The sequence below is a fragment of the Muscardinus avellanarius genome (genome assembly GCF_963383645.1).
Source record: "Muscardinus avellanarius genome assembly, chromosome: 13".
Taxonomy (NCBI): Eukaryota; Metazoa; Chordata; class Mammalia; order Rodentia; family Gliridae; genus Muscardinus; species Muscardinus avellanarius.
In genome coordinates, this window is record NC_137799.1 from 97,136,827 (window position 1) to 97,146,351 (window position 9,525).

Sequence of the window (9,525 nt, forward strand, 5' to 3'; positions counted from 1 at the left end):
CCTGCCCCAGGCTCCGTGAGGCACCAGCCTCCGCGGGCTCAAAGCGGTCGGCAAGCCCTTGGACTCCAACGGGAGCCCAGCTCAGTCGTTCCTCCTCAGAGCTGTTTATCTCAGGTCTTTGCCACAGCAATAGCAAGCTGAGGAAGGCACCTGCATGCTGACAGAGAGTCACCCACGCATGAATGTGTACAGGAAAAACCTTCCGGGCAGAAATCATTGCAGCGCCAAAGAGACGGATGTGAGTTTGGCCGAGTTTACCAGGAGGACCATCTTGAAAATCCCCATGCAGGAGATGATGACAGTCTTAAAAGCCTGGGATTTTCTGTCTGAAAACCAACTGCAGAGCATAAACCCATGGCAGAGAAAGGACTCTGTGCTTCAGGCCCGGTTCTGCTATGTGTGGAGAAGGGTGCGAGTCCCAGTGACGTAGCCCTTTTATTTTATTTTATTTTTATTTATTTTCAGTGCTAGAGATGGAACCCAGGGGCATTCTACTTCCGAGCGACACCCCTAGTCACATTTTTTTTTTATTCTTTATTTTGAAACCGGGTCTCACTGAGTTGCAGAGGGCCTCATTAAGTAGCTGAGGCTGTCCAAGAACCCAGATCCTCTTGTCTCAGCCTCCCAAATGCTGGGATGACAAGCGTGCGCCACCACACCTTGCTTAGAATTCTTCAGAGAGCAGTAAAAAAAATGTGCCGGTCACCTTCAGAGACATGGAGAATGCAGTCTGGGTGTGAATTGCCTGGGGGACACAGAGCATAAAGGCAAAACAGCACAAGCCTACCTGTGTAGGCATTGTTCCCAGACGCCCTGTGCCCTCACATCTGCATCACTGAAGAGCAGTAAACCCTTCTGGGTCAAGTCCACAATCGTCAGCAAACACCATCAGACTGTGAAAACTGCCCGGGAAGCTGGCACCTGCATGGCCATTGTGTTTAAACAGTATAATCAGGACCCTGGAAAGCACAGCTCTCCAGGAAAGAAGACTGGGACCCGATAGAAATATGGATTCAAGGATCATTCATGAAAACGCATGTTTTCATGCGTTTTCCAAAGAGTCACTCGAGAAACCTTTGGAGACCATCCTCAGCCACAACCAGAGTTTGCACACTCTAAGCTTGAGACGAAGTTCAGAAGTGACTTAAACGGAGGCCCCGTGGCTGCGAGCCAGGAGCCCCTCCGGTGCCTGATACAATTCTCTAGCCCGCATCTTTTGGAAGGAAGCGTTGCCATCCTGAGCACCAGCCGGTATTGCAGATGGACCGCTTTCTCCGTGGCTTGCCTGCACACCCAGCAAGGGAATGGATGAAGTTAAAGTCAGAGATGAATCAGATGAGTGTGGCTTGGAAGTCGCAGTACTTGGGTATTTGATCATACGAAGGAATTGTTATTCTTTTAGGTATGCTAGTGGTATTGCTAGTGGCTCCTTGTCTACCGCGCACAGGAATTCCAGTCGATGGCCGGCTGGATGGATTCCGTCGGTAAACTTTAGAGATGAGTCCTGGGAGCCGTGTGTCCGTGGCCCAGTGGCTGACGTCCTTTCTTTCACTCTTGCCCGTCCTCCATCTTAGAATGGTCACCCTCCAATGGCTAGTTTCTAGGGATTTAATGTTAAGCTTCAAGTCCCTGAAAGAAGCGCCACGAAACTGCGCTCAACTCAAAATTTCTAAGAGAATCATAAAATGGGTCCATTTGGAAAGCAGAATTGGGTCCATTAAGTTGCTATTGCAGGGGTTGCATATCCAACGATTCTGGCTGCTCAGTTTTAAAATATGGGTAGAAAGGTTTCCCATTAATATGTCTTAGATGATTAATTTTATGGGAGCTCTTCACTGGACACATTCAGATGTCCGGTTGCATATTATTGTAAAGGCTGGTTCTTGCCCCACTGTGTGGCCAGACATCACTAAATGACATGATAAGTTCTTAGAAATGTATCATGAGGTGGTGTGTGTGTGTGTGTGTGTGTGTGTGTCTGGACATTTTTCTTCTGAGCTACACTCTTAGCCTTTTTTTAATTTTGAATCAGGGGCTTGCTAGTCTTGCTATGTTGTTGGGGCTCGCCTCAAACTTGTGATCCTCCTGTCTCAGCCTCCTGAACACCAGGATCACAGGCACGCACCGCCACACCCAGCGTCCTTTGGTGATTTTGTTCTGCAGATATAAAGTGTACCTACACAGACCTGGATGGTATAGGCTGCGACACACTAGTCTGTATGATGTATTTATATGCACATCTATGAGAGTGGAAAAAGGCCCTTCCTGGAAGCACAAGGCAGGAGTGTGCATGAGTCATAGACCTACTCATTTATGAAGAAGTTTTGAAAGTTGGGCGTGGTGGTGCACGCTTGTTATCCCAGCCCTCAGGAGGCGGAAACAAGAGGATCGCACAGGTTCGAAGCCAGCCTCAGTTACTTAGTGAGGCTCTCAGTAACTTAGTGAGACCCGGTTTCCAAACAAAATATTTGGGAGGCTGGGACAGGAGGATAGTGGTTGGTGGACAGCCTCAGCTACTGAGTAAGGCCCTTTGTAACTCAGTGAGACCCTCTTTCAAAATAAAGAAAAGAAAAAAAAAAAAACAGGGCTGGGGTATAGCTTGGAAGTAGAATGCCCCTGGGTTCCATCCCTAGTGCCTCCCCCCCAAAGAAGGTGATATTGAAGAAAAGCAGGGGATGGCATGACAGGTTTATAAGTTGTGTTTTGCTGTATAACAAATGACCCCCAAACACAGAGGTGTAATTATTAACTGTGTATTAGCTCACAGTTCTGTGGGTCAGTAATTTGGTCATGGCTTGGCTGGAGTCCCCGTCTCTGGGTCTTCCACAGGCTGCAATCAGGTATCAGAGGAGGGCTGCAGACGTCTCAGCATGGGAGGAGTTCAGGCAAGAGGCGAACAGCTTAGGGCTTGGACGTGGGTGGGAGCTGTGGTGTTGGTGAAGATCAGGTAGGAGAGGTACTTAGGAGGTAAAATTTAGAGGTAATTAATTAAAAAGACAAGCTGTTTTATTTTTATTTATTTATTTTTAAAATCTTTAAGAAGGGCTGTTTTAGTACACTTTTTCATGCTGTGACAAAAATACCTGGCATGGATGCCATCGAGGAGGGAAGGTTTATTTGGGCTAGGAGTTCAGAGGTGCAGTCCAGAGTTGGCTGGTTTGAAGGCTAGGTCATGGGAGAACCACAGCACTGGACAGGAGCTCAACTTGGCACACTGGGGGGGGGGGGAGAAAGAGAGAGAGAGAGAGAGAGAGAGAGAGAGAGAGAGAGAGAGAGAGAGGAAGCAACCAGGGACAGATGTCCTCCAGGCCACAGCCACACCCTATTGGCTGAAGATGTCACCCAGTAAGTCCGTTCAAATAATTATCCTTCGGTGTATTTACCCACTGATCAGATTGGATCCCTGATTCAATAATTTTACCTCTGAACACTGTTGCACCGGGAAACACACTTCCAACACATGAGCTTTTGGGGGACATTCCAGACGCGATCTGTAGCAGGAAAGACAGAGAGACATAGTTCCTTGCAGGTGAGCACTCGTTCCCAGGGGCCAGGTGACCTCTCCTGGGGCTGGGCGGCTTGGCCTGGCCCTACAGCCTCCGGGAACGACGCTCCTCGACTAATGTACTGCCTTTTTTCAGATAATTGAGCGTTTCAAATTCTATCAGAAGAGATTACGAACTAATACTAGATCTTCCAAAGGCTGCAACGCTTTAACCACCATTTCTCAGATTTATGTTCGGAGCAATTAAGGCAATCTGGAAAGAAAGAACATAAATCACTCGACGAAAATTTGCCATTTAGTGCATCGTTTATTAGTGATTAGAGAACACTTGGCGTGCAGTATCAGTGTCCTCTCAAAGAGCAATCTCAAAGTAAATGGAACTCGAATTCTGGGTGCAATTAGAGGTCTAAGTGGAAAAGAGATCTCAATTAAGACATTGCCGACCTGACTATTATTAAATTACGGCTAAGGAAGAGTTAGGGAGGAAGAGAGTCAAACCTCTTTCATTAAAAAGCCTCACACAGTAAATAATGGGAAGGAGTTGGAAACGTGTGACAGGACTCAAAGCCTGAGCTTTCCTTTGCAGCATGTGGCTGTGAATCTACACCCTTTAAAAACTTACACTGAAGCTGGGTGTGGTGGCGCATGCTTGTAATCCCCACGCTTGGGAGGCAGAGACAGGAGGATTGCACTGGTTCAGAGCCAGACTCGCTGGCTTAAGAGACCCTGTTTCCAAATAAAAATATAAAAATAGGTGTCTGGGAGTGTAGCCCGGAGGTAGAAGGGCTTCCAGGAACCGCAGTACCACCAACCCCCCCCCAAAAAACTCCCCCCCCAAAACAAACTTACACTGAGTTTCTTTTGCCAGAGTTTAGCTACCTTTTTTCTTATCTAGCACTATTCTGCTCTTTAACTAAACATTTGTAATTAGTAAACAAACAAACACACAAAAAATCATCCTATACATTAGAAAGAAAGAAATTTAGGTCTTAACATGCTTGTATCAGTTATGTTTTGAGTTCAGACCCAGGCATAGTGGTGCACATCTGTAATCCAGTACTTGGGAGGCTGAGACAGGAGGATTGCAGATTCGAGGACAGTCTCAGCAATTTCGGGAGACCCTCAACAACTTAGTTTCAAAATAAAAAGTAAAATAGATACTGCGGGGTGTAACTCAAAGGTAGAATGCTCTGGATTTAATCCCCAGAATATATGTAGAGAAAGATCCCGCATCCATTAGGTGATACTCTTTAAGTCCTCCTCAGGTAGGATGTAGCCATTAGCAACACGTGTCAGGAGGTATTCAGCACACCTTCTGAGGTGGGGCCTCAGAAGGATGAATGCTGAGCCCGTCCCGTCCTCTACCTCCCAGAACTCAAGTCTTCTCACAGGGACAGACCAGTGCTCACAGTGGTGACATTCTGAAAGCCTCGCTTGGTGGGCCAGAGGGGGTGCGGAGACACTGAATCAGGGCTTCGGAAATGTCACAAACGGTGAATTGATGAGATGGTGCCTAAGAAAAGTGAATTTCACTGAAAAAAGATGGAAGAAATGCTTGGTGGAAAAAAGTCTAAAGCCCATTTCCTATGATATCTCTTGTAAACAGTGTTTAATGCAGAAAGTAACTAGTTCCGGAACCACCTATCACGGGATGGTTACCAGAACACCCTTTATATGGTGCTAGGGATTGAGCCCGGCACCTTCTACGTCTTGAACTACACTCCCAGCCCTATTTTATTTTTAATCTTGAAACAGGGTCTTGCTAAGTTGTTGAGGGCCTTGCTAGTTGCTGAGGCTGGCCTCGAACCCTCCTCTGCCTCAGTCTCACAAGAACTGAGATTACAGGTGTAATCCACCACACCTGGCACACCTGGATGTTTTTGAGGCAATCTCTGCTGAGGACAGAATTCTCTCATAGGTTTATTTTCTTGATGTTTTTCAGGGGTTAGAAATTCTCTCTCTCCTCTCTCCCTCCCTCCCTCCCTCCCTCCTTCCCTTCTTCTCTTCCTCTCCTCTCCTCTCCTCTCCTCTCCTCTCCTCTCCTCTCCTCTCCTCTCCTCTCCTCTCCTCTCCTCTCCTCTCCTCTTCTCTTCTCTCTCTCTCTCTCTCTCTCTCTCTCTCTCTCTCTCGGGGTTGAAACCAGGGAGGGGTGCTTTACCTCTAAGCTACATTCCCAGCCCTATTTTATTTCTTTGTGAATACGTGGTACAGGAGATGGAACCCAGGAGCAGTCTATTTCTGAGCCATACACCCCACCCTATTTTATTTTTCATTTTGAAACAGGGTCTCACTAAATTGCAGACGACTTCACTAAGTAGCTGAGGCTCGTCGCGAACCTGCGATCCTCTTGTCTCGGCCTCCCAAGTACTGGGATTACAAGCATGTGCCACCACACCTGGCTTCTTTCTTATTTTGAGACGGTCACACTAAATTGCTTTGAATCTGTGATCCTTCTGTCTCAGTCTCCCAAGTACTAAGATTACAGGCATGTATCACCATGCCTGGCTCCTTTTTATTTTTTGAAACAGAGTCTTGTTCAATTGTTGAGGCTGGCCTTGAACCTACGATCCTTCTGTTTCAGCCTTCATGTACTGAGATTACAGGTATGCAAAGCCACACATGCTTTAAGAATTCTTGATAACTCATCTGCTTGTGGGGAAATAATTTATTCCCAATTGCATGCTACACAGGCTTAAAATCTAGATAGGCCGTGGCAGAGAAACCTCAAATATGTACAGGACTTGTAAAAAAAAAAAAAAAAAAGTAGAAGAGAAAGAAAATAAAACAATTTTTCAGTGTAATCAGAGCCCTGAAAAAGCTCTCCACGATCCTCCTCGCTGTTCAGATCACCGGGTTCTCCCCTGGGACAATTTCAGAAAATTAAGGAGACAGGAGTCAGACTCAAATATGGTTATTTGCAATTGCAGTTTTGGGAAACGCTTTGCCCTAAGCTTTCATGGTCCTGGGGTGATCTAAACAATATTTTACTACTACTAATAAAGCCAGGCATGGTGCTGCACACTTGTAATCCCAGTACTTGGGAGGCTGAGACAAGAGGATCGCAGGTTCTCTGCCAGCCTCAGCTACTTAGTGAGGCCCTCCACAACTTAGACCCTGATTCAAATAGGAGGATAAAATAGGGCCGGGGTTGTAGCTCAGAGATAGAGTGTCTCTGGGTTCCATCCTCAGTACCACACACAAAATAATAATTAATAATAATAATAAACACCACCACCACCACAATAGCAGCAGCAGCAGCAATAGCAGCGTAAGCATCCCAACTCCGGTCAGCAGGCCAGGGGTAATGGAACCTGGCTTTGAAGCCTCCGTCCTATTTACACAGCAGAAGAGCCTGGTATTAACAGCGCTCGGAGAGCGGCCCTTTCATATTTCACACTGAGCTCACCGGACACAAATAGAAAACCTTGAGGAAATGTGACTCTTCCCCAGAGGTCACTGTTTATTATGTAGACACGGGCAGCCCCTCCGCTGTCTTGGTGGCGTCTCCTCTTGCGGGCGGCTGGAGCTGGCTGCTCTGCGGGCCCCAGATGGATGTGCAGGCTCCTCTGGAGTCAGTCCCACTTGGTTGCTGAGTGGCTCTCGTGACTACTCTGCCCTCCAGGGCCATCGTCCCGTGGCTTCGCCCTGGATGAGGCCCGAGCTAACCCTCCCTGCCCACCGCGGTCACCTTGTGTCTTACTCAGAGGAGCCTCCCACTGTGGGAATCCACACGACACCCACAGCGTGTCTGTCCTGGAGTGTGCTCCACACGTGTGAAAGGAGGAGGAGGAGGAGGAGGAGGAGGGGGTCCATGTTAAAGTTCCGTGCCCTTGCTGGAGCATCGTCCGAGGCCCTGAATGAAGCAGGCTGAGCGTTCTCAGTAGGCTTATGAGGTGGACAGTCTCCACCTCACTACAGAACCATTCCCTCTTCAGATGGACTCCTCCTGCACATCTGAGCTCTTGGAGCAGAAATCGTCAAACATGACGAAGGTACCGGCGTGGGGAGGAGGAAGCAGAACTCCGTTCTTTCATGGCAGATGCTCCCTGACCCCGAGCAGGGAGCCCAACGCGGTCACTTTGGTTTAACTGAGGCCACACCACACTGGACGTCACAGCAAGGGCTGGAGTGTAGCTCAGGGGTACGGCTGTCTTAGCATGAATGAGGTTCTGGGTTCAATTGCCAGCACCCTCCAGAAAGGAGTTACATTAAGTATGAACACATCTGCAGCAGCAATAGAAATAAACAGAAGCAAAAACAAGCAAGCAAGCAAAACCCAAAGTAAAGCACAGCACGGACTCTCGTGCCTGTAATCCCGCTGTGGGCTCCAGATGAACCCCAATCTCTACATACTCAGAGCCCATTTTCTTCTTTTTAAAGTCTGTTTTCAGCTGGGCGTGGTGGGCACGCCTGTCATCCCCGCGCTTGGGAGGCTGAGACAGGAGGATCGCGCAGGTTCAGAGCCAGCCTCAGCTACTGAGTGAGCTCTCAGCAACTTAGTGAGACCCTGTTTCCAAATAAAAATATAAAAACAGGTCTGGGAGTATAGCTCAGAGGTAGAAAGCCCCTGGGTTCTATCCCCAGTACCACCAAAAAAAAAAAAAAATCTGTTTTAATCGGTGCATTGCAATTATATATCACAGTGAGGCTGCACCTAGCACCTGTGTGTTTCCTTTTGCGTCTAACCTGACCTCCTCCTCCTTTCCCGTACGTGTTGGTGAGATCGGCGGCAATACCTTCATGTATAGCCATAACATTATTCCATCTATTTTCTTTCTCGGTCCTTCTTTTTCCCTGCCCTGCTTCCCTGCCCTGCTCCCTTTCCACTAGTCTGCGAATCTTCCATTTATCTAAAGTGCCTTTAATTTCCTATTTCCTCTGTAGCTTCCACACATGACAGAAAACATATAGCCACTGACTTTCTGAGCCTGGCCATCTCGTTTAGCATGATATTTTCTACTTTCATCCATTTTCCTGCAAATGACAGAATTCTGTTCTTTTTTTTTTTATGAGAGTTTTACTTCTGGCAGAGTAAAATTCCATCGTGCCTATAGATCATATTATCTTTATTCATTCTGCTGTTGACAGACACCTAAATTGGTGTCATAATTTGGCTATAGTTCTCTTTAGTATCTTTCCAAAAGAAATCAGATACAGAAGGAAATAATGCACCAAGTGATGTATACCTGTATGAGTGCATCACGTTGTATAACCACAATGCACCAATAAAATTATAAATAAAAGACAGGTGTGGTGCCGGGCGTGGTGGCGCACGCCTGTGATTCCAGTACTTGGGAGGCTGAGACAGGAGATCTGGGTTTGCAACCAGCCTTAGCTACTTAGTGAGGCCCTCTGCAGCTTAGTGAGACCTTGTTTCAAAATAAAGAATAAGCCGGGTGTGGTGGCACAGGCTTGTAATCCCAGCGTTTGGGAGGCTGAGACAGGAGGATCGCACGGGTTCGAACCCAGCCTCAGCTACTTTGTGAGGCTCTCAGCAACTTAGTGAGATCCTGTTTCCAAATAAAATATAAAAATAGGTCTGGGAGTATAGCCCGGAGGTAGAAAGCCCCTGGGTTCCACCCCCAGTACCACCAAATAAATAAATAAATAAATAAATAAATAAATAATAAAATCGGGCTGGGGATGTAGCTTCGAGGTAATATGGCCCTGGGTTCAATTTTCAGTACCACACGCACACACAAAAAAGACAGGTGTGGTGGCTTATGCCTGTAACCCTGGTACTTGGGAGAGTGAGGCAGGAGGATCACGAGTGTGAGACTCGCCTTGGCAACTTAGTGAGACCTTATTCCAAAATGAAACATTAAAAAAGTGCTGGCAATGTAGCTTGCAAGTAGTCTTGAGCCTGTGATTTTTCTGTCCCTGCCTCTTAAATCCTGGGATTAGGATGTGTGCCTCTGTACCCAGCTTTCCCCCCCCCACCCCAAGGGCATTAAAATAACCTGAAAAATCACAAAAAGTCAAGGGGCAGAATAAATACCTAGACAATCAGAGCTCTGCTC

At 47.2% G+C, this 9,525-nt stretch overlaps 1 pseudogene across 1 annotated transcript; it reads left to right on the forward strand.

The window, feature by feature from the left end:
- Nucleotides 1-636: 636 nt before the first annotated feature.
- On the forward strand, nucleotides 637-7,282 carry LOC308272285 (centromere protein N-like; annotated as a pseudogene). Its single transcript has 2 exons — nucleotides 637-1,339; nucleotides 7,210-7,282. The product of its transcript is annotated as a centromere protein N-like (transcript).
- The last annotated feature ends 2,243 nt before the right edge of the window (nucleotides 7,283-9,525 follow it).